Below are 24,616 nucleotides of genomic sequence, written 5' to 3'. Positions count from 1 at the left end.
GTAGGTCAAATCTTAATAAATGATATGCACTTGGCATTAGAGCAAGTCAAAGAAAGATCTTTCGGTAACTGTCAGTGAGACTTGATTGCAAGACCAATTGAATCAAATTGTGGTTGATGAGTACCCTCCAGTTTAAGGAGCTTTTAATGCCTGGTTTATACTTCTAGAAAACTATTTGGATGAGTAAAGCAAATTTTAACATTAAAAACAGAAAAGTGATCAGGTGGGGAAGAGATTTTATTCTACTAGCATAGATACTCTGAAATACCTTTTGAAGAACTTATAATAGAGAACATATTGACAATTTCAGTGTTTGTATGTAAGATTATTTAAATGCTATTTCTGATACCCATAATGAAAATGCAAATTACTTATTTTCGATAACTTTTAAAAATATTTGCAAAACTGATCCCCCTCCCCCCCAAAAAAAAAGAGTTCTGAATATCTTTGCCAAATATTTTTGTCTACAGGCTGAAAAACTCTACAGCTGAATTCTGTCAGCTAAACAAACAAGTAAGCACTATTATCACTGTGACCAGTGACACGACAAGAGGCAGCGGGCACAAACTGAAGCACAGGAGGTTCTGGCTGAATATGATAGGGCACTTCTTTACTGTGAGGGTGACAGAGCACTGGAACAGGTTGCCCAGAGAGGTTGTGGAGTCCTCCTTCTCTGGAGATATTCAAAACCCACTGGATGCCATCCTGCACAACATGCTCTAGGTGATCCTGCTCAGCAGGGGGGGTTGGACTAGATGATCTTCAGAGGTCCTTTCCAACCTCAGCCATCCTGTGAATCTGTGATTATGAAGTTGTCAATTTTATTGTATATTAAAATGTATTTGAACATACATTTTAATGACTATACAGGTTTATTCACATTGGTCATGAGAGGCTTCAGGATTATCACAAAACATTTGATATGACACCATGATTCCATTGCAGCTATGTTTCATTGCTAATGTTCAACCATACATACTGATTTTTTCTGTCTGTATTTAAAGAGTTATTGTTCTACATTAAAACTAAAATATTTTAGAGCTTCTAATATTTGGATGAATTTCTATGGAGAAAAATGTGTGATCATGTAGTCTATCATCTTTAAAATCTTTTCTAGCTACTTTAAATCTTTGGCTAGTTTCTGCTTAACTTAGCAGAACAAGAGATCTACAAAATATAAGCTCAGATATGAAGGGTATGAAAAATCTTCACAGAAGCTCTCCTAAAGACAGTTGTTTCATCTTCAGCAGCTGAAAGAGAGCTCTTAGACTTATAAACTAGACACATAGCAACAGTTGTCTTGCCTCTAAACTTGCTTTTCCTACTTTGTAAGTCCTAACAAAGTAAGGAGATTTGTAAGTATTAAGGTAAAAAAAGGAAAGGGTGATGACAGGGTACTGCAGGTACTGAGGTGGAAAAAAATTAGAAGAGCAATTAGCTGAAATTATTATGGTTAAACCACTAGCTATATAAAATACCAGGGTTCACTTAGCTCTAATGTTCATAAAACTATTTTTAGGTTAGCGGTAGATATATGAAACAGAATAATGAATTTAAACTAAGTCCTATGAGGCAGAATTGAACAAATTCAAATAAATATTTTATTTAAAAGCCATATTTGTAAGCCTTGTTTGAATGTGCTTCACATCACATTGTCTGAGAAAAGAATCAGCACAAGTACCTACTACTAGTTTGCAAATACCTTAGTCTCTGTGAATTAACTGGTATTAAATCACAGGAAAATTATATGAACACAACAGCAATTTTAAGTATTTGAATAATATATAATGAGCAATTAAATACGGGTATGTTCAAGCAAAGTACATCCCACAGTTCAATGCAAGACAAGTATTGACAATTTAATTAAAAAAATTGTGCAAATTGTTTTCTTTCACTTCTATACTTATGGCTAATCCTCATTTGCACTTTTATCTTGATAAAGAAAATAACTTCCTTTATGTTATTTCTGTTTATTATTATTATTATTATTAATAAACCTTTTGCAACAGAGTATGTGTATGGCAGAAGTTGCCCCAATATTCAAGCATCAATGATTCCTTATATTTTAATAGGGGGAGAGGTTCTGCATTCTCAGCATACGTAACTTTATAAAAATGATTTCAATCATACTGTGTAGTAGTAGCATTTCCAAGAGTATCTGAATTGTATCTAAGTTTCAAATAGCTTAAGTGAGGAGAATGCAACATAGTCTTTTCATTATTATTTCCAGTACTCTGCCAGGAAATATATTTTTTGGTCCACCCAGTCTTTAAACCCACTGTGAAACCAATTTGGATGTGAAATTGTATTCAACTGAACCTTCATCCAGTGTCGGGTTAAAGTGAAGACCAAGTGAAAATCTGTTTGAATAACAGATAGGGGTGCCAAATACATGACATGAATTGGGAAAAAAATAAGCAGAGATTAACAGATGGATCATTTGATCCTTTAGCAACAATTAGAGCAGCATTCCTTCATCACTACTGCCCAAACAGGATAGATACTGAAAGTTACTTTTCCTCAGTAACAGGTAACAAGGATCCTCCTGCCAGCATGCTCAGAGAGCTTCCCTCCTGCATGCTAGGGAAAAGAATCCAGGCAAGGAAGAGGATATGTGGGACACCATCACCGGTTTCTTTCCTCCCCATGCTTCTACCAACTGTCTCAGCAAGGCTGAGTGTATTTGTAACACTGAAGCAAAAAGTGTCATGGTTGGCTTATGCATTGAAGGACTTGACCTTTCTCAGAGTCCTAATCTAATTCTCAAAAATATCAGAAAACAAGAATACAAACAAACAAGCAAACTCTGAATATTGCCTATCTGCTAATTCTGCTGTAATTCTACAGTTACATATTATATAAAAAAGATGTGCATTCAGGTACTGAAGCAATTTTCCTACCTCTTGCTGCTTAGCAGTGCTCCACTTAATCTGTCCCTATCCCATCCCTCATTACAATAGCTCTACTTGCTGCCTTATTCCAGGCAGTGAAAGAAAAAAGTCCAAGCAGTGCTGTGGGAATGCTTGGCTGTGCACCAGATAGCCTCTGTGATGCCAAGGCCGAACATCTGAGCTCGTTTGCCCCCTTGCGGGTGAATCAATATAGGTATTGTTCTCATAGCTGCCGATTTGTATCTCACTTTCAGGTATTTCTTTCCCTTTGAGACTTAGAAGTTCTGCCAATGGATTAGAAGTTTTTAGGCAAGGATTTGGCAGTAGATGAACTGCATGATTTTTTATTATTATTAAGAAACTAGTTTAATGTTATAACATTAAATCTCAAGTCACCAAATTCCATCTTTATCTGTCATGCCCATGCTGCCACTGAAAAATCTGAGAATATATGCCTTATAGTTTTCTTTGGATGTACACACCAATAAAGTCAATTTCAGAGCTGAAGATATCTCACTGGGGACATTATTGTATCTTATTTTCCTATTTGAAACATTTAGAGATTGGATAATCTGCTTTTATATGCTCAGGACCTAAATTGTCAGATTTAAAAATGGTCAAAGACTACAATTTAAAGTATGTTCAGAAATCCATCTGTGGCTGAAAAATAGAGGAGCTGTTTGCTTTTCCTGTGAAATCCACTATTTGAGAAGCTATATTTTAAACTAGATATGTCTTTGGACTTGTCTGAGAGACCAGCATCTTAACAGCGAACATAAAATGCACAATCTTTTAGTATTAGTATTTCTGTCATGTATTTAAAATTCATTACAAATATTAAAATGTTAACTTTTTCAATAATGTACTCTCAATCAAATTTTATGAAACAGTACCACATAGAAAATTAGCTTCAACTTTAATGATTAAGTTACTGCTGCCTTCACAATGGAGGCAACATAACATCTTTGAGAGCTATCAGATGTATCTTTGGTCACAAGGAATTTGGCTGGAGAAGAGAAATGTTGTTTTAATCTGTACTGTTGTATCAATGGCAAAAAAAAGTTAAGAAAGTGGCCTCTGTTACTGAATTCAGTTATTGGACAATCCAGACTCTGCTATTCTGAGGTTACATTTGTGCACTTGGTTGCATTAATTAAAAAGAGAAAAGCATGCCTGAAGTTATTTGTGGAGTACTTTTCTTCTGTAGACATTCTAACAATGAACTATATTTGCACTTAATTTTTAATACTAATGTTGATCTACAAATTTGGTTAGAAGACAGGAAAAACTGAATGTGCAGTGAGATGTTTTCCTCCATTGCTTTGAAAAGCTCTTGGTTTGACAACTTGGTAGAAACATGCTTTCCAGAAAAAAAAAGCAGTGTTTGTTATCTAATCCAAGAAGGTGGAGTTTAATGTTTATATATATCAGCTTTCACATTTTCTATTTTCTATCAGCAGAAAAAGAACTGTGAACAGAAATGAAATAGTAAGACTTTCTAACCATTTAGAATTATAGCAATTGGATTAAATCTTTTTGTCTAGAAAGATTGAAAATCATTTTACAACAAATCAGTAAAAGTTTCTTTGCAGTTTCATTGGAAACTATTACTAATGACAGAACAATGTAGATGTCTTTGCTGTTAAAAAATAAAAAAGTCACCGTTAAAAAAAATCATAGTTAAAGAGCACAAAATCCAATATGGTTTATTTGTAAAATTTTTGGCATTGTTCTTATGCAAAAGACAGACTATTTCTCATTTATAATATAATGCATAGATGATTCTAAGCTAAAGTTAGAAGTATCATTTCAGGTCCATTAACACAGTTTCATTTTTCAAGGTCTCTCAGGGCAGCTAAAATAATAGCAAAAATTTAAGACATATGCTACTAATGAAGTCAGTTTCATAACCTCAGAGATATGTTCTTGCACCATTTTGACAAAAAGTAATTTCTTTCTTTATTTTACCCAAGGTCTACACTTTTAACACAAAAAAAGGAGGAAAGATGATAAAATATGCATAGAATTCAACATACAGAATAGGTTTTAAAAAATATATAAGTAATTTACCAGTAAGCCTGTAAAGTCTAACCTACCCTCCAAGGCAGGGTAGAGTTCTGTTTAGTAAACTGTGCACTTTTGTCAAAACAGGTATAACCATCTGACAAAGTTTCCTGTACTTCATTTTTATTTATATTATTTTGATATTTTGGGGTTTATCTTATTAAAAGACGGTCTTTTTTTTTTCCCCTTCTTTTGTCTTTCCTCTCTACCTCAGAAGAAATTTCTAGCTATCACAGAAAGCAAGGTAGCAGCAGCAGGAACATAGTACCTTAATCAGTGGTCTATAATGTAAAATGTACTTCCCAAACAGGATGGGTATAGCATGTGTTTGTTGATGTTTAAAAATTTATATTCTGTGGCACATACAATTCAGAATTGCAACCCCTATGTCAGTCTCCTGTTCTAAGCAGCTCCTCCTTGGGCTTGGACTTCCCCAGGGTGTATCTTCCCCTTTTCCCCTCTGCTACTGCCTTGAGAGGATATTCCTTCAACTGCTTTGTTTTGCTTTTTTTCCTTTTTTTTTTTTTAAATACCAAATCGCTGGCAGAAGCATCTGATATTGCTTGCATTAGGGACTGTCACTGGGTTTCTATCACCGCCTGGTCTCTTGTGTTAAGTGTGTTAGAAAAGTCTGCAGTTCGTTTATTCTGTTGCTTTCTCCAGCTTGTATCAGAGTAATTTAGTCAGAGTTGAATAGATCTATTTGAAGTCTCATTTGGTGCTTTTGAATAGGCTTCACCCCATAACACAAGTGCTGAAACCTGTTGTATACCTCATAGCTTGTGGAAACTACAGGTAGACTAGTTAAGGTATGATATGAAACCACCTTCAGACAGTCCTTTATCTGCACAAGGTCATGCCTTTGTTCAGAGCAACACCATACACTGAAGAATCTGAATGTTCAATTGTTTAATTAAAAAATACTAAAACATTTCATCAAATTAATTCCAACCTGGGGCTACGAACTGAGCTTTAAATCAATTGTAAATCTAGAATCATCCTAGATAAATAGGGTATAACTGTGTTGCCTCCTTAACATTCCCAGAGTTCAGAATGTATTTGAAAACATGGTACATGAGAATATTTAGCATCTTTATTTATAAGAGGATTAGTTAACTTGTGAGGCAAAGAATTCCCTCAGCAATTTGGATAGTATACTGTTTATTAAGAAGTAGGTTCAATTCTTTTACTGCATATATAATACAGCTCCATCACAGTACAGCATCTGGTGGAATATTACAACATAATATCAAGAAGAAATGAGCAAGGAAATTTAGTGTTTGCTTTTTAACTTCTTTCCAGTCAACAATTTATTTTTTTTTCCCATGATGTAACTGTCATCAGGTACCCAACCTTTACACACACAGCACCCCTACTCTGTTTACTGATCTCAGAAAACAATTATCCTAAGCCTGGTAAACCTACTCAATATTTATTTCTCACCTCTAACTTGAATAACCAAACAAACCTGCAATTGTCATTCTCAGACTAGATAAGGAAATCAAAATGTGAATCAATCAAAAACTGGATTAATCAAAATTTATATTAGCTAAAACATTAATCAAAACTTAAGGAAAACGTAATTTCTCAAAACATACATAACTCTTTCCACACTTCCATTTTTATCTCAAGAAGGAGAGAGAAGGAGAGGGAAAGGGAGAAAGTTAACACATTATTAAGGGCATTGTCCAAAAATCTCTTGAACACTTATAGGCATGGGATATCAACCACCTCTCAAAGAAGCCTTTTCCAGTGTTTGACCACCCTCGCCATAAAGAATGGTTTCCTGATGTCCGGTCTAAACCTCCTCTGGCACAGCTTTGTGCTGTTCCAGTGTGTACCATCATTAGTTATTAGGAAGAGACAGGTGTCTCCCTCTCTTCTTCCTTCCCTCAGGAAGGAGTAGAGAGGAATGAGGTCACCTCTCAGCCTTCTCTTCTCCAGACTAGACAAACCAAGTGTCCTCAGCCTCTCCTCATAGGACATGCCTTCCAGGCCTTTTAACAGCTTTGTTGCCCTCTCTCCTCTGGATGCTTTCAAGGGCCTTAACATGCTTTTCATATTGTTGAGCCCAGAACTGTACACAATATTCAAGGTGAGGCCACACCAGTGCTAAGTAGAGTGGGAGAACCACCTCTTCTGACCAGCTGGCTATGCTGTATTTAATGCATCCTAAAATGTACTTTTCTCTCTTGACTGCCAGGGCACGCTACTGACTCACGTTGAGCCTGCCGTCAACCAGCAGCCCCAAATTCCTTTTTGCTGAGCTGCTCTCCAGCTACCCACCTCCCAGTCTATACCTGTGTCCAGCATTACTCCATCCCAAGTCCAGAACACAGCATTTTCCTTTGGAAAAAATGATTCTTTCCCCACTGACAACTCTTTATGTGAATATATCTTCAGTGTTTGACTCAAATTTTGTATTTCAGCAATTTGGAGAAGTAAACACAGTAATTTTCAGGACAGTCTTCAGATTTCCTTGACCTTAAGTGAAGTGGAAGTAACACTGAATGAGTTGACAACTGATTTTACACAGAATCATCACAGAATCATCCAGGTTGGAAGAGACCTCCAAGATCACCCAGTCCAACCTCTGACCTAACACTAACAAGTCCTCCACTAAACCATATCACTAAGCTCTACATCTAAACATCTCTTAAAGACCTCCAGGATGGTGACTCAACCACTTCCCTGGGCAGCCTATTCCAATGCCTAACAACCCTTTCGGTAAAGAAGTTCTTCCTAATATCCAACCTAAACCTCCCCTGGCACAACTTTAGCCCATTCCCCTCGTCCTGTCACCAGGCACGTGGGAGAACAGACCACCCCCACCTCGCTACAGCCTCCTTTAAGGTACCTGTGGAGTACAATAAGTCACCCCTGAGCCTCCTCTTCTCCAGGCTGAACAATCCCAGCTCCCTCAGCCGCTCCTCATAAGACTTGTTCTCCAGACCCCTCACCAGCTTCGTTGCCCTTCTCTGGACTCACTCGAGCACCTCGATGTCCTTCAATCCAAAACAGAATAATTAATTTTCATTAATTTAATGAAGAGCATGATATACTAAGAGACACTGAGATTAATTCAGTCCTGTAGAAAAAAAAGAAGTACTGTGGGAGTGTGTTACTGATGTCATAGAATCATAGAATATCCCGAGTTGGAAGGGACCCATAAGGACTATCTAGTCCAACTCTTGGCACTGCACAGTCTGCCCAAAGTTTAGACCATGTGACTAGTGCACAGTCCATCGCTTTTTAAATTCAGACAGGCTTGGTGCAGTGACCACGTCCCTGGGGAGCCTGTTCCAGTGTGCAACCACCCTCTCGGTGAAGAACCTCTTCCTTTAACAGTCAAGTAGGTAGTTACAGAAAAGACAGAGCTAGCCTCCATTTGAAGGTGCACAGTGAAAGTTCAATATGCAGTAGACACAGTTATGTCACAAAAATTACATTTAGGGTGTTGGAGAAAATAATCACAATGGTGGTGGTCAAATACTAGAACAGTTCGCCGTGTGGAACCTCTGGTTTATCATAAACAGACCTTCAGAGAAGGCCCTGAGCAAGCAAATGGGTCCTGCTTTCAGAGATTGGACTAGATGACCTCGTAAGATCCTTTTCAAAAAAAAAAAAAAAAAGGATATTGTAATAGTTAACTTCCTTTTCAGGGAATATTCAGATCAGTTTTGTTTTCTGATTTCTATCAACTTTCCTCTGAAACTGTTCTTAATGTACAAAGAACATCTAATGTACAGATATTTATTACTATACTGCTTTATTTCTTTATTCTTTGAGTAATAAACCAGTACAACCATTGCCTTGCCCATTGTAATTACTCACAACACAGCAGATTTATAAATATTTATATAAATATATATATTTTAGCTTCAGGAAAAAGATGAAATAATATTGATTAGTTATAAAGTAAAAAATAGAATTAGAACTTCAGCACAATTCCTTCCATTAAAAAAAAAAAAGTGTTTTAGAGGAAGATTTTAGCACTTGAATAAGGATTTCTTACATCCCTGGGATCCATGCTAATTCTGTTAGCTACATTGGTTCATAAAACTGTAATATGTGTTTGATTCTCCTCCCACAAAATTGGAGTCAAAGTTTTTACAACATTCAGAATTTTGATTAAATTCAGTTTATTTTATTTTTTATAATTCATTGTATGATAAGGTTAAAAAAACATATATAAAAGTATATATATTCCCTCATTCACAGTGCATACACCATTAGTAAAAAGAAAGTCAATCTCTTGCATTATTGGAAGAATATTTATAGGATATACATAGTATACCCCTATATAGTTTAACCGGATCAGGATTATATGTCCAGAAAAAAAAAAAAAATCCCCCCCCCCCCCCCCCCCCACCGGTTTCTCTAAATATTTTTGTCTTGATTCCTCAGCAATAATTGCCTCTCTTACTTCGTCTTGAACTACCAGAACTCTACTCCAACATTTTTTTCTGTTGCCTTCAAGATGTTGGTGTTAGGCATGTTATGAAAGAATCATAGAATATCCCTCAGTTGGAAGGGACCCACAAGAATCATCAAATAGATCTAAGAGAATATTTCATCAGTGTTGTTCATCCTGGCTGGATGGTCTACGAAGACTGTCACAATGACACAGAATGACATCTGTTTTATTTGCTTTTCCCTTAATCCTTACCCTGAGGCTCTCAACCATGTCATCACCAACAGAAACCTCCACACAGTCCAGCCCCTGCATTACATACAGCACCACACCCCTGCCTCACCTGCCCTGCCCGTCTTTCTGAAGAGCCTGTAACTGTCCATTGTAATGCACCAGTCACAGGACTCTTTCCCACCAGCTTTTGTTTATGTTAGTGTTGCCATAGCTCTGGGACTGAGACAAGGCTTCTAGCTCCTCTTGCTTGTTCCTCATGCTGTGTATATTGGTTTAGAATCATTTAAAATGTGCTTCTTCGTATCCAGCAACTTGTGGAGCAGACTGAAGGATCTTACTGGCACTCAGTCCCTCTAATTTTGGCATGCCTCCCCATTGCTTATCACTAGTGAGCCTGGTTTTATCCCTTCCCCATTCAAATCTAGTTTAAAGATCTGTCACTCATCCCTGCTAACTCCTGTGCAAAAATCCTTTTCCCCTTCTGAGAGAGGTGCAACTGATTAGGCATCAGCAGGCCTGGTGATGACCATCCCATGATCAAGAAACCCAGAATTCTGCTGGTGACTTGGAGTCATGCACTGATCAGCTGGGTCTGCCTGTTCCTTTCAATATTGTTCCTTGCTTCTGGAAGGGTACAGGAATACACTGCTGTGGTTTAATTTGGTAGGCAGCTAAGCACCACACAGCTGTTTGTTCGCCACTCCTTCACCCCCCCAAAAATCAGAAGGAAAATGGTAAAGGCTTGTGGGTTGAGATAAAGATGTTTAATAGGACAGAAAGAAAAGAGAAATAATAATAATTATAATAATGTTAATAGTAATAATAATATGCACAAAGCAAGTGATGCACAATGCATTTGCTTACCACATGATGTCCGACACCCATCCCATCCCTAAGCAGCGGTCCCCCTTCACCCCGGCCAGCCACCCTCTATAACTGTTCAGCATGACATCACACGGTATGGAGTATCCCTTTGGCCAGCTTGGGTCAGCTGTCCTCTTTCTGTCCCCTCCCAGTTTCTTGTGCACCCCCAGCCTCCTTGCTGACAGGGTGAAAGGAGAAGCTGAAAAGTTCTTGATTCAGTGTTAGCACTACTCTGCAACAATTAAAACATCAGCCTGTTATCAACATTATTCTCATCCTAAATCCAAAACACAACCCATACCAGCTACTAGGAATAAAATTAACTTTATCCTAGCTGAAACCAGGACAACTAACTGTTTGCCTGATCCTTTAACCAATTGCCCCAAAGCCCTGAAGTCTCTTTTGATTACCCTTGGACTTCTCTTTGCTACTTCATTGCTGCCAACATGAAAAACTAATACTGGGTAATAATCAAAGGCTCATACCTCATACCAGGCTAGTGAGTTTTCTAATAATGTCTCTCACCCAAGCACCAGGGAGTGAGCAGACTTCCCTATGGGTTGGGTCTGGTTCATTTATTGGGCCTTCTGTTCCCCCCAGAAGGGATTCCCCCCAGAAGGGAGTCACCTGTGACAAAAACACTTTTTTTTTTTTTTTTGTTGACAGTGTCAGTTGTGATACATGTTGTAGGCTTATTTGTCCTAGACAATCAGTCCAACCTGGCTGGGCCTTCATCCACATCATTGTTTGCTTGTCCATCAAGTTTCAGCGCCTCATACCTGTTCCATAAGGGCACCTTGGGAAAAGCAGGTTCAAAGTCTCCTCAGAGTACTCTAATGCTTTACTTGTTGCTTGACTTGTTGTCACTGAGCACTGTGGTAATTCATAATTTAGATAAGCAATATAGAAACATAAACCAATGCATTTGTTAAGGTGAGGAAATAATGAAATACCACCATAAAATGTAGTAGTATGAATACCATTTCTAGCTTGTGTTAATATCTCACTTAACTGTTCATACTGGCATGATTCTGATGTCAGAGTTTTTCTATGTGTTCATATGGACAATTTTATTTTCTTTGTTTATCTTTTTATATTATATAAAAATGTATCTTATTGTATCAGTTACTTTCATTTCAAAGATGATGAGGCAGTTCCAGCAACATCGTACGATGCAAACATCATAGGAGCCATGATAATAGATTTATATATGGGTTTTCCTACCTTCTCATGGTACTTTCTTCCATATTAACTAGTCCTGAATTCATGTTAGGCCCCTGATTATCATTCTGCCTTCCCACTATCTTGCATGCTTCATGTAAGGCACCTGACTGGAGAAATTTCTGGTGGAGAAATTCAGACACAAGCCTCGGAATAACTAGAATTAAGGCTCATGCTTGTAAATAGTTTGAGTACAACTACTGCTTGGAGTTGGAAGGCTGCGATATTGCAGGCAAGCCAAAGCTATCCTACTAAGTGTTGCTGCCTAAATACCTTCTTCCTAATAATCACTTCACAAGTACCTCCATGTAGCCTTATCTTTAACCTACATAAATGGTTATGGACTTCACAAATACTTTTGGAAATCTCATCTGACGCATTTCTAGGGCAATATGGTATAACTGTGTCAGACAATAGGGCTACTGCAACTGTGTAGGAGAACTGGCAGTTTATAAACCTTTGCAATGAACTTGTGAGCAGTTTTGTGTTAACTTTTTCTCATAAATGCTTACAGTTTTGGTACCACAATGGCTGTAACTGGCATTAATAAAACATGATCAGAGAGGAGAAAGAAAACCTGATCAAGTTCACTCTGAATATCTGAAACAGTTTTTTTTGGGGAAACAAGTTAGCTTTGTCCTCTGCGTAGGGATTTTCAAATGGTTCTTATACTATTGACTAACAAAAAGGCCTAAGTGGCTCATCATCATCTCTCTGCTGGAAGAAGATCTAAGCATTTGTCTATAATAACCCTAGAACACGAGAAGGTACTTTGCAGTTTGGGGGGACCAAGAATCTTTTGCCTGGTCTGGTATACAGGCTATCTCACAACTGAACCTTTGCAACGTATTACAGTAACCAGTCTTTCTGTTGGGGTTGCCCAGTTTGATGACCTTAGCAAGCCACAGTCTCCCCAAGGAACTGATGTGCTTCTGCAACAGCCCAGTGGCCAAACTCTGCTGTGCAATCTATGTATACAGTTCTTTGAGGTTATACTAAAAAATATTTGCTGTCTACCACTGGCAGCCATGGCCAGAAACCTGTCATCTGAGTGCAGGGAGAAACAGGGAAGCATTGTTATTTGAAGGACTAAAATGAGGCAATAGATAGGACCATGCTGGTCCAACTATTCTAATTAAGGGCATGACGTTTCTTCCCAGTGTATAATACAGCAATATAATAAAGCAACCTCATATATTGTCTTGCTGTCATGATAGTCAGATATCCTGACAATATGGACGTAAACCTGGGCAAAGATGACCTGAAGGGGCTGTCATAATCTGTCTGAATCCAGGCAGAGAAAACCTCAGAAAAAACTCTTGATTTATAATTAATATTAATTGTTCATGAGTAGTAACTGATATGCAGTATACATGTAATTTAGCAGGAGTGAGCAGTTTAACTATATAGTCAATTGAAGCAGATTTAATTTAGGTGAAAGGCCCTCTTTTTATTTGCTCTTTCTTCCCTTTTCTTCCAATTTTCTCTGCTGACATTCAGTTGAAAAAAACAATGCCTCAGAGATATAAACATAAAGTGAATTCATTCATGAGTGTTTGTTCCTTTTTGTATTGGTATGTATTGCTTCTTTTATGTTATCTTCTAAAAGGGCTGGGTTGCAAGTTCTTTATGCATGAAAAGTTTGAAAGCAAAAAAATAACGCTTTGAGCAATGAACATAAGCACATTTCTTTTATACTTGCTAGGAATAAACTTACTAATACAACTGTATTTGTAGTTTTCATTCCAGGGAATCCTTTCAGAATTTCAGGGAGATGCTGAACAAAAATATGTGTTTAGATGAGGACTAGAAGCTGCCCTAAAGTTCAAGGCAAACTTTATACAGTTCTTATTCTGTCATGGCTCCTGCTTCTTCGAAGCTTATCCTAGTGCACTTTACTGCTACCACTTCCAAACTGTTATCCCAGAAACTTTTATTTATAAATTAGTATGTTGAAGTATCTCTCAATATATTTTGAACAAACTGAAACATTCTCTATGTTCATATCTCTTTAATAGATATGAAGAGAAGGCCAAGCAGGGGAGAAATCAGATCTGACCCTCAAAAGGCATTGTTCAAAGAAATCTGCTTTCTGAAAAGAAATTGTCCATTCCAGGTTATTCAGTTCTGTAACAGAAAAGAATGCTGTCCAAGAATCACTAGTTGATTAACCTGTTTTGATCAGTTATTTTCAGCTACACAATACAGAAGTGCAAGGGCTCAGAGATAATTCAGAACACATAGTTATATAATAAACATTTTAATGGCAATATTATTTTCTATAAGATAGCTGTAACAGGTCATTGTAATTTATTATAAAGAAATTTTGCTCTAGTGACTAAATTTCTAAAAAAAATCTCTCCTAAAAGATCAAATCTGTTAGTAATGTCTACAAATTGAGGAACTGTGGTAGTTAAGCTGCTACTCTATGTAACTGCTAGATAAGACTTTGAGCATTCAAACACTGTTAAATCAGTTGTTAAAAGCAAGAAAACAAGAATGTAATTTCACAATGTGTTTAAAAATTTATTTTCATCTCCTTTTGGCATAAAGTTTTTTTTTTTGTTGTTGTTTTTTTTTTTTTAATCAGGGAGCTGGAAAAGAGTTACAGATCCACCCAAAATTTGGAAGAAGTTCTCATCTTCTTGTTTAGTTATAGTTCCTCCCTCACTGCTGTCCATGAGCTGCAATTGTTTGTGTGATTGCATAGTAACCCGTACCTGCACGCATTTCATGTCACTGGAAATTTGGCCCTGTATGATTTCCCCTAGTGTCTCAAATAGTTCATGATAGAACCAGAGATACAAACCACTACTCATTGTAGCTTTGTACTTAAACCGCAAGATCACATCCTTTCTCCCATTTCCCTTCCCCCATTTCCTTTAGAATTCCTTACTGTTTCAACATCTTCCCAATCAGCTAATTGAATCTTACTCTCTACTTTGTAGGAGTAGGGTGATTAAACAGACTAATAGATTTAATGAGGGATTTCTGAGATAGTTCAAAATGTAATTCATTTATAAGGGGGAAGCCTTGAGCTAATGTTCTGAGATTAAACACTGGCAGAGATGCATTGTTCCTGTGGCACTGATTTTCCTAGGAAGTTCTTTGTAAGAAACACAAGCATAAACACACAGATTTTGGTGGAAGAAGCATATATCATAAAATCATAGAATGGCCTCGGTTGGAAGGGACCTCAAAGATCATCTAGTTCTAACTCCCCTGCCATAGGCAAGGACGCCACCCACTAGATCAGGTTGCTCGGGGATTCACCTAACCTGGCCTTGAACACCTCCAGTGATGGGGCACCTCTCTGGGCAACCTGTTCCAGTGCCTCACCACCCTCTGAGTGAAAAAATTCCTTCTAACCTCTAATCTAAATCTCCCCTCTTTTAGTTTAAAACCATTCCCCCTCATCCTATCAATAGCCCATTAAGCAAAGAGTTGCTTCCCATCTTTTTATAAGTCCCCTTCAAGTACTGAAAGGTTGCAATAAGGTCACCCTAGAGCCTTCTCTTCTGTAGGCTGAACAGCCTCAACCCTCTCAGCCTATCTTCATAGGAAAGGTGCTCCAGCCCCTTGATCATCTTCGTGGTCCTCCTCTGGACCCACTCTAACAGCTCCACATCCTTGTGCTGGGGGCTTCAGACCTGGATGCAATATTCCAAGTGGGGCCTCACAAGAGCAGAGTAGAGGGGAACAATCGCCTCCCTCGACCTGCTGACCACTCCTCTTTTAACGCAGCCCAGGATGTAGTTGGCCTTCTGGGCTGCAAGCCCAATATATTTCTGTTTGCCTTCTGTTACTGCACTAATTTTACCTTTTCTCCTGGTTGTTAAAATTCATATCACCTAATATTTGTCACTGCTTGAAAGCTATTTAATTGTCTGACAAGCAAGATGATGTAATCTTGTTGAGTGCTTTGACAAGTAAATTCATGTTCATGTTTAGAGAGGTAAAATAGGGAACACCACAGCCTATAAGAAACAAAATATAGCCCAAGCAACAATTTAAAACACCCTCTCCAAAAAGCCAGAAAGAGCTTGGTGATATTTTTAAAACTTAAGTTCATGTTAATAATACAAAACACCATCATGTTACTGAAAGCTTGCCACTGTATTAATATTTCAGATTATTACTTATATTCTTTTTTTTCCCCATTATCATTAAAAAGTATTTTTAAAAAACTAGATCAGCAAACATAAAAACACTGAATATGTGACTTACCCACCACCAGACATCTAAAAAAGTAAGGTTTATAAGTCTGAACTAGTCACACATAGTCCTCTGCACACAAAAGCAAATGATGGTCTCTCTACCCCATGCTTTTTGGTACTTATGATAAAATGGGATGTAGTGCTCAAAGGAGAGCAACAACTCCAGAGGTTATAAAGAAAGTATAGGAGACTATTCTTAGACTAGCTGTCTAAGACTAGCTGTCAAGTGAATGCTGTAGATTTACTGAGAAGCAAGACTATTAACTCCTTAGTACTCCAGAACCAAGAGCATCATAATTCTTATATGTTCTTTACTTAATAATGTTAATTGAAATTTTGAGTGTACACAAAAGACAGCTTTACAGCAGATTTGACATTTTGGTGTTTGAGTGACAATTTTTTCTCCTCAGGTGAACAAATTGTATGGAATGGATGTTGTGATACTTAAAAAAATACAATTGCGTGAAATCTTTTTAGATCTGCAGTTTAGGCAATGACAACTTGACAACCTCATTTCATTTTTATTTCATATCTTCTAAAGGCAGAACGCTGATGATATTAATTGTTCAAGAAAGTATGTAAAATTGCTAGAGGAAATGGCATCCTACAAAAAAATCTCCTGGCTCTCCCTTCTACATACAGATTAATCACATTAGCTTTTAATGCAAAGTCTTAAATATTAGAAAATATGTACAATATATTAATTACTGGGAACATAAAAAAATGTTGTAGAATATTCAGTGAATTTTGTAGCAATTTATGTGTCACTATTTAAGTACAGAACTAGAATGGTTGTGCCCCCTAGCATTTTAGAATCCTTAGGCCATGACAACCAATGGATGGAAAATAAGTGGAAATTGATTCAGCTTTCCAACTGTTTTCCACATTTTTCAAAAAAGGCTACTATCAAAAAATAATAAAGAGGGGATATTTAAAGGAGGTATTTGTAAAATCAGCATTTAGAGTTTAAAAAAAATATTGACTTTAAGAAATAAATCTTTTCAGCTTTGACATTCTTTCTAAAATCAGGACAAATAAAAAATACAGCTTACACACAGACACATGATATACAGAAACAGCAAGAGGATAAGGAATGCCATATTTAATTTAAATTGAAGGAAAGTTGCAGTATTCTATTATTAGATGTTTAGTAGGTGATCTTTCACTGGTGACTACTCTCTAAGTTCCTTTAAATTTTATTGTAGAAATTCTCAATGGTGAAGAACTGACAGAATTCAGTTAAAGCTAAAAATTTAACATCCACTCTCCCCACCTTCAATGTGCGAATCCCATTGATGTGAACAGTGCTCAGTGAGATTTTTATTTTACTTTAATTTTTTTTAGCATTCACTTTCGTAGCAAATATTTCTTAGAAATCTTCCCAGGTCTGAACATCACATCTTAAAGATGAGATTCAGCCTCCTATTATCACTTAAGTGAAATGCGCTTTATGAATTGTAGACTATGACTGGGAGAAAACAAAAACAACAACAAACAAAAAACCCTCCACCACCACCAACAAAACCCACACATAACACTAAAACCTAGCAATCTGACAACCCTAAAGTCCTGAAAGCCTTACAGGAACTTTCACATCCTAAGTTGTTATTGACTATAAGAAAAGGATAAGACAGTACTGGAAATTTCCAGTCTTCCCTGTTTCTGAGAAACATCAGTATATATGCAGGCATAAATCTGTGTTGTTGCAACTTTATATGAAATAGACCTGAAGCTGTTAACCTTTCCCCTCTTAAGGATAACAGACATTATACAAATAGATTTCTATAACTCTGCAGTATGTTTTGAAGTGGGCCAGTCCTAGACATTCCCAGAAAATCAATTTCCGTAAATAGTCACAGTGTATCTTTAGTTCTGGGCAAGAAAATATTTTTGAGATGAGTGTCACGTGAAAAAGGTTGCCTAACCACTGGTAGGCAGAAAATAAAATGTGAAGTTAGCCAACTCAGTTACAACATCAGAAAGAATATCATCTAAATATGCTCGAAAACTGGAAAGATAGAACAATGAGATAGGAGAGCAAATTCTGAGGAGGAGCACATGCTACAAATCTACATCCAAAAGGTCCTGTGGGCACAGGAAACTAATCTAATTGTATCTTGTGGCACAAATACTCTGCCAGTCTCTGTGAGATCTTAGACCTGGTATTTGAATATATATATATATCCAGCTACAAAAACGGCATGAGATAAGACCTAGGAAACTACGCACCTATTAGTCTGTAGTCCTCATTCCCTGGTACACTTATGGAGAAGATTGTCCTGAGGGATACTGAAAGGCACTTTCTCTCCCTCAGAGGAGGGAGGGCAACAAAGCTGTTAAAAGGCCTGAAAGGCATGTCCTGTGAGGAGAGGCTGAGGACACTTGGTTTGTCTAGTCTGGAGAAGAGAAGGTTGAGGGGTGACCTCATTGCTCTCTACAACTTCCTGAGGGAAAGAAGAAGAGAGAGAGACACCAGTCTCTTCTTCCTACATACCAATGATGGTACACACTGGAACGGCACAAAACTGTGCCAGAGAAGGTTTAGACTGGACATTAGGAAAACATTCTTTATGGCAAGGGTGGTCAAACACTGGAAAAGGCTTCTTTGAGAGGTGGTTGATATCCCATGCCTATAAGTGTTCAACAGATGTTTGGAAAATGCCCTTAATAATATGCTTTAACTTTGGGATAGCTCTGAAGAAGTCGGGCAGTTGGACTAGATGAGCTTTGAAAGTCTCTTCCAACTGAAATAATCCTCCCCTCCCCTCCCCTCCCCTCTCATTTCTCTTCTGTTATTTGAAGAGTATGTTTTCATTAGGTTTTGTTCTCTCTGTCTCCCAAGTAGCGTATAATTTCAGTGACTAAAATAACTGAGAAATTGTTTGTGTATTCCTCTTTAATATCAGGTAGCCTACTGCTTTTAGTAAATATAGTATTTATTTTTACTTTCAAGTACAGTTGCCAAAGAAAGTTTTATGTGGCTTGACATCTACCTCCTGTATGGCTGTTATTCAGGGAATGCCGTTCTAAGCCTTTCTAAGAAATAAAATCACTTTCAGATAGATTTAACTGAAATTTATCATGCTGTTTGGTCTTAAATGAATTAGATGTTTACTAAATGAGAATAAATTAAATTATTTGCATCAATTTCAATACCTATGTTCCACAAACTGACTGGTCTGAATTAGTAATGATTCACAAAAGGGAAATTTGTTATTAGTGATAAGAGGATCACTTTTCAATAATCCTGTAAATTATTCAGAGTAATAATACTCTGAGCATTTTAATATGTATTATGGATTTGCAAAAGCATTTATCTCAACACTGTTTTTCAAATGAGTGGAAAATATCCTAAACAACAAGCAGAAAAACATTATTAGTTACACATATAAATATATATATAAACAAATACAAAGCTAGATCCATAATCTTGCAACTTTACACAAGATTAGCTCTGCATTTACAAAAATAAAATAATTCTCACCATTTGATGGAAATAAAGACATAATTTTCCACATTTTGGAATCACTTCATTATATGAATAGTAAAAATAGAGACCTTCATATCAAAAAACTTGCTATCATTACACTACTAATAGGGCTTATTTTTCCCCAACAAATCACAGGATCACAGGATGGCTGAGGTTGGAAGGGACCTCTGAAGATCAGCTAGTCCAAGCCCCATGCCAAGCAGGATCACCTAGAGAACATTGTGCACAATGGTGTCCAGGTGGGTTTTGAATCTCCAGAGAACGAGACTCCACAACCTCTCTGGGCAACCTGTTCCAGTGCTCCATCACCCTCACAGTAAAGAAGTACCCCCATATTCAGCCAGAATTTCCAGTGCTTCAGTTTGTGCCCATTGCCTCTTTTCCTGTCACTGAGTACAATTGAAAAGAGACCAGATCCATCTTCTTGACACCCTCCCGTCAAATATTTATACATTGATGAGATCTCCCCTCAGTCTTCTCTTTTCCAGGCTATACACTCCCAGTTCTCTCAGCCTGTCCTTGTACGACAGGTGCTCCAGACCTCTTATCATCTTCATAGCCCTCCTCTGGACTTGCTCCAGTACTTCTATGTCCTTCTTGTACTGGGGAGCCCAGAACTGGACACAATACTCCAGGAATGGCCTCACCAGAGCTGAGTAGAGGGGGAGGATCACTTTCTTGACCTGCTGGCAACACTCTTCTGAATGCACCCCAGGATCCCATTGGCCTTCTTGGCCACAATAGCACATTACTGACTCGTAGTCAGCCTGCTATCCACCAGGATTCCCAGGTCTCTCTCTGCAGAGCTGCTCTCCAGCACGTCAGCCCCCAATCTGTACTGGTGCTTGGGGTTATTCCTCCCTAGGTGCAGGACTCTGCACTTGCCCTTGTTGAACTTCATGAGGTTCCTCTCAGTTCTAACCTCCAGCCTGTCAAGGTCCCTCTGAATGGCAGCACAGCCCCCTTGGGTATCAGCCACTCCTCCCAGCTTTGTGTTGCAGCAAACTTGCTGAGGGTGCATTGCATTCCATCATCCGGGTCGTTGATGAATAAGTTGAACAACACTGGACCCATTACTGTCCCCTGGGAGACACTGCTAGCTTTCAGCCTCCAACTAGAGTCCACACCACTAAGCACAACCCTCTGAGCTCTGCCATCCAGCCAATTGCCAATCTACCTCACCGTCCACTCATCTAGGCTGCACTTCCTGAAGTGAGGTTTGAAAACCAATGCGGTTTGAAGCTGGTTTGAAACCAAAAATAGTAGGGTAGCTATGAAATAAAGTAAAACTTCAATGTTCCTATCAGGTGAAAAATATTTGTTGGGGAATGCCATGAGTAAATGTGGACTTATGTTTATAGAACACAGCAAAAAATCATACTTTCATTCTGTAAAAATGCATGTTAGGTATAAAAATATGCAGAGGTAATCATGTTTCACAGTAAATTGGGAGCTTTAAGTGGGTTTGAATATATGTTTAAAATGAAAACCTAAATTCTACTGAAAGATAAATGAGTATAAATTTACTATTTTTGTAAATCAGTGTTAAAAGAGCAATTTCTTTTCCTATACTCCATCAAAACAAAAAAAAAAGTAAAAATTAAATTTTATGATAATGTCATGGTATGTACTAGAGTAACTAAAAGCAGAACATGCCCTCTTTGTACTTAAACTAGGACTAAATAGAATGAAAATTCCTAGGGAGACATCTAGATAGCTTAAAACAAAAGATATGGTCTCTTATTCTATCATGACCAGAGGCACAGTATGACTAGATACAATTAACCATGGATAGGCATGTATATATATATACATTTGAACAAAATTAATTCTGCAATCCTTTTTTTTTTTTTTTATTATTTGCTAAATGACTAAACAACCCACTCTACAATTAAGGTAACACTTGCACTACCACATACCAACAGTTATATTAAGTATTAATTAACAAGGCTGTCATTGGCATGCAGGTCAGACAAGGGAAAGCAAGAGATTAAGTAGTTTATATCAATACTTCTGAGCAAAGGGAGCAGAACCCAAATAACCTGAATAATAACCTAAGTCACTACCTAAACATGCCAAACATTCCTTTTAAGCCTATATTGCTGTAAAATTAGAGTTTATACATGTCTATATGATACCTTCCTGTCTATCTCCATCTTTATAAGTTTTTAACCTGTTGGTTCATTCAACAAAATATGAGATAATAGTATTAAAGACGATCCCTCTCCCTCAAGGAAATAGAGGCCTTGCAAAGACATTTTGTCAAATTAGAGGGCTTGGGCAATCATCAATCATATTAAATTTGACAAGAGCAAGTGCCAGATTCTGCACCTGGGATGGGGCAACCCTGGATAGACTTGCAGAATGAGAGGCTCAAGGGCAGTCCTGCAGAAAGAGTTTTTTGGTCAACAGTAAGTTGAACACGAGTCAACAGTGTGCTTTATCAGCCAAAAGGAACAACTATGCCCTGGGGTACTCAGGCACAGCATTGCTAGCCAGTTGAGGGAAGTGATTGTCCCACTCTACTCTGCTCTGGTGTGCTCTCACTTTGAGTACTGTGTGTAGTTTGGGTGCCACAATATAGGAAGGACATAAAAATATTAGAGAGCATACAAAGGTGGGCTACAAAGATGGAAGAAAGGTCTAGAGGGCAAGACACATGAGGTGTGGCTGAGGTTGCTTAGTTTATTTGGCTTAAAGAAAAGGAGACTGAAGGGTGACCTCATTGTGGTCTACAGCTCTCTCACAAGTGGGAGCAGAGAAGGAGGTGCAGATCTCCTTTCTCTGGTGTTATGTCATTTCGAAGGATCCTTGCAGGAGAGACTCTTGTCACCAGTGATAGTCTCCTGTTTGAGAGATCTAATCCTCATGTGAGTGTTGGAAATGTTGCAAAAGTACCAGTAAATTAAGTTTTGTTTTTGTTTTTCAATAACATTCTCTTCATAAGTGTCTGTGTGCCTGTGCAGTATGATTCTAACTCTCCAGACAAAATCTCTTTTTGCTAGATCAAATGATGTTTAAAATATAAAACAAAAACATACAGAATTATATGAAGGTCTAAAATGATTTAAGATTTTTTTTTTCCAAATCCTATGTATAATGTTTTATTTGATACATCATGGTGGGTTAAAGATGTCTAAGGGCAAACTCCCACCCAGGCACTCTTTCACACCCCCATCCTCTACAGGACAGGGAGAGAAAATAAGATGGAAAAAGCTTATATGTTGAGATAAGACAGGGAGGGAGATCACTTACCAATTACCATTATGAGTAAGTTTATTAATTGAATTTGTTGCCAATTAAAAATACAGTAGGATGGTAAGACATGATGACAAAGGAAATTAAAATAATACCCTTCACTCTACTCATTCTTCCCAGGCTCAGTTTCACTTCTTTCATCCTGATTCCTCTACATTCCTCTGTTGGTTTTAACTTGCCAGGCAGCTGAACTTCACCACAACTGCTCTCTCACTCCCCCTCCTCAGAAGAGGAGGGAAGAAGAAAATTAAAAAAAAAACAATTCACATGTTGAAATAAGGATAATTTAATTAAAGGAAAAATAATTAGTAAGATAAATTATTATTATTAAGGGAAAACTAAATAATTTAACTAAAGAAAAAAGGAAGGGGGGAGAAAATAATACAAAAAACAAAAACAAAAAGCAAAGGCCGTGTGTAAGCACAAAGAGAGAGGAAATAAATTACTCTCTACTTCCTACCAACAAGCGATGCTTGACCATGTCCTTGAAGCAGGGCCTCAATGCATGTAGCTGTTCTTCAGGAGGACAGATGTGTTCACAATGAGAGCCCATCCCTCCCTTTCCTTCATTTTTCCTCCTTTTGTCACCTGCATTCAATATGCTAAAAATCATTGGATTTTTTTATTGCAAAGTACAATTTTGAAATGGTACGTAAAAGTTTGCAAATATCCCATCAACATTTTATTTACATCTCCTTCAACTCACCTTGCCTTCAGAAGTCCTTTCAGTTAATAGACAATGTGGACCAAAATGCAGAGATGCCTGATGGGCCCCATTGAGCTTTGGCCCATACCCCATCACCTCAGCCCTCAGACCTCTGAAGTGTTGTGTAATGTCCTCCGTCTGATTCCTCCTCATTAGGAAAAAAGATTTTGTTACGTTTCAGAGAGAACAAGAACAAGCATCACGAATTACCCTAAAGAGATGTTTTCCCTAGAAATTTAGTCCATTTGCTTTGGTCCTCCACTTGGGGCTGGAGCAAAGAGCAAAGAAAGAAGTTGAAACTCAGTTTAGTGGGAGAAGATGGTGAAATAATATTATGAACAGGTTTGGATTCCTCTGAGGCTCAAGTGAGGACTCTGTAAGTCAGCTAGCTGTTCTGCATAAGTGGAAACTGAAAATGATAAAGGCAGCATACTTTTGCTAGCACTTAATTATAAGGATCACTTTAATTGGAAATTTAACAAAAGAGTTCATAATAATTTGATGCTGCCAAACAATATCTTGATTGCAATTCAAGTTAATGCACCTTCAGAAAATTCAAGGATAGCTTTAGAGCATTCTTTTGATTCTTCATGTATTGATGTTCATAGTTAGGTAACTGATCATCACAAATATTCACTGCAGTTTTATTAAATAGCATTCTTTATTTATACTGACGAATGAATTAGCTACAATCCAAATGACAATTCAAACAGCTCTAACCATTTAAAAGGATAGAAATGGTTTATTAATTTACAAAGACAGGACATTGAAAATAAGGTTCAATTCTTCCACACACAGTGGAGTACTGTGGTGTTACGGTGCCTAATAATATGATATTTTATGTTGTGTGATATGTTAATGCTATATTCTCAATTTTTATCTTAGTCATCTTTTTATCTTTTATATATATATATATATAAGTTTCTATAAGAGAGTAAATACACTTGCTAATGTTGTCACTTCCATGCAGGATATGCTGGAACAGGAAGCAGCTTTTCCAGTGTCGATTGTTGTGTGCATTTTTTGTTGTTGTTTTTCAAGAAGCTCTGTATGTTTTGTGACAAAATGAATTTACTTGATCTTAAGTTCTTGTCAGATCTGTTTTATCAGAACATCATTTTCTCTCTAGCTTTGGGAAACACAGGAAGAAGCTTCCTATGTTTCTTACTTCATCCTGTTGAAGTAAATAAATAGCTGTACTGTGCATTTCTTTTACAAAATAACACATTGCTGTAGTATGGAAAAAAAGAAACAAAT

The sequence above is a fragment of the Cygnus olor genome, chromosome 3, assembly GCF_009769625.2.
Source record: "Cygnus olor isolate bCygOlo1 chromosome 3, bCygOlo1.pri.v2, whole genome shotgun sequence".
Lineage (NCBI taxonomy): Eukaryota > Metazoa > Chordata > Aves > Anseriformes > Anatidae > Cygnus > Cygnus olor.
This window is presented reverse-complemented; position numbering follows the sequence as displayed.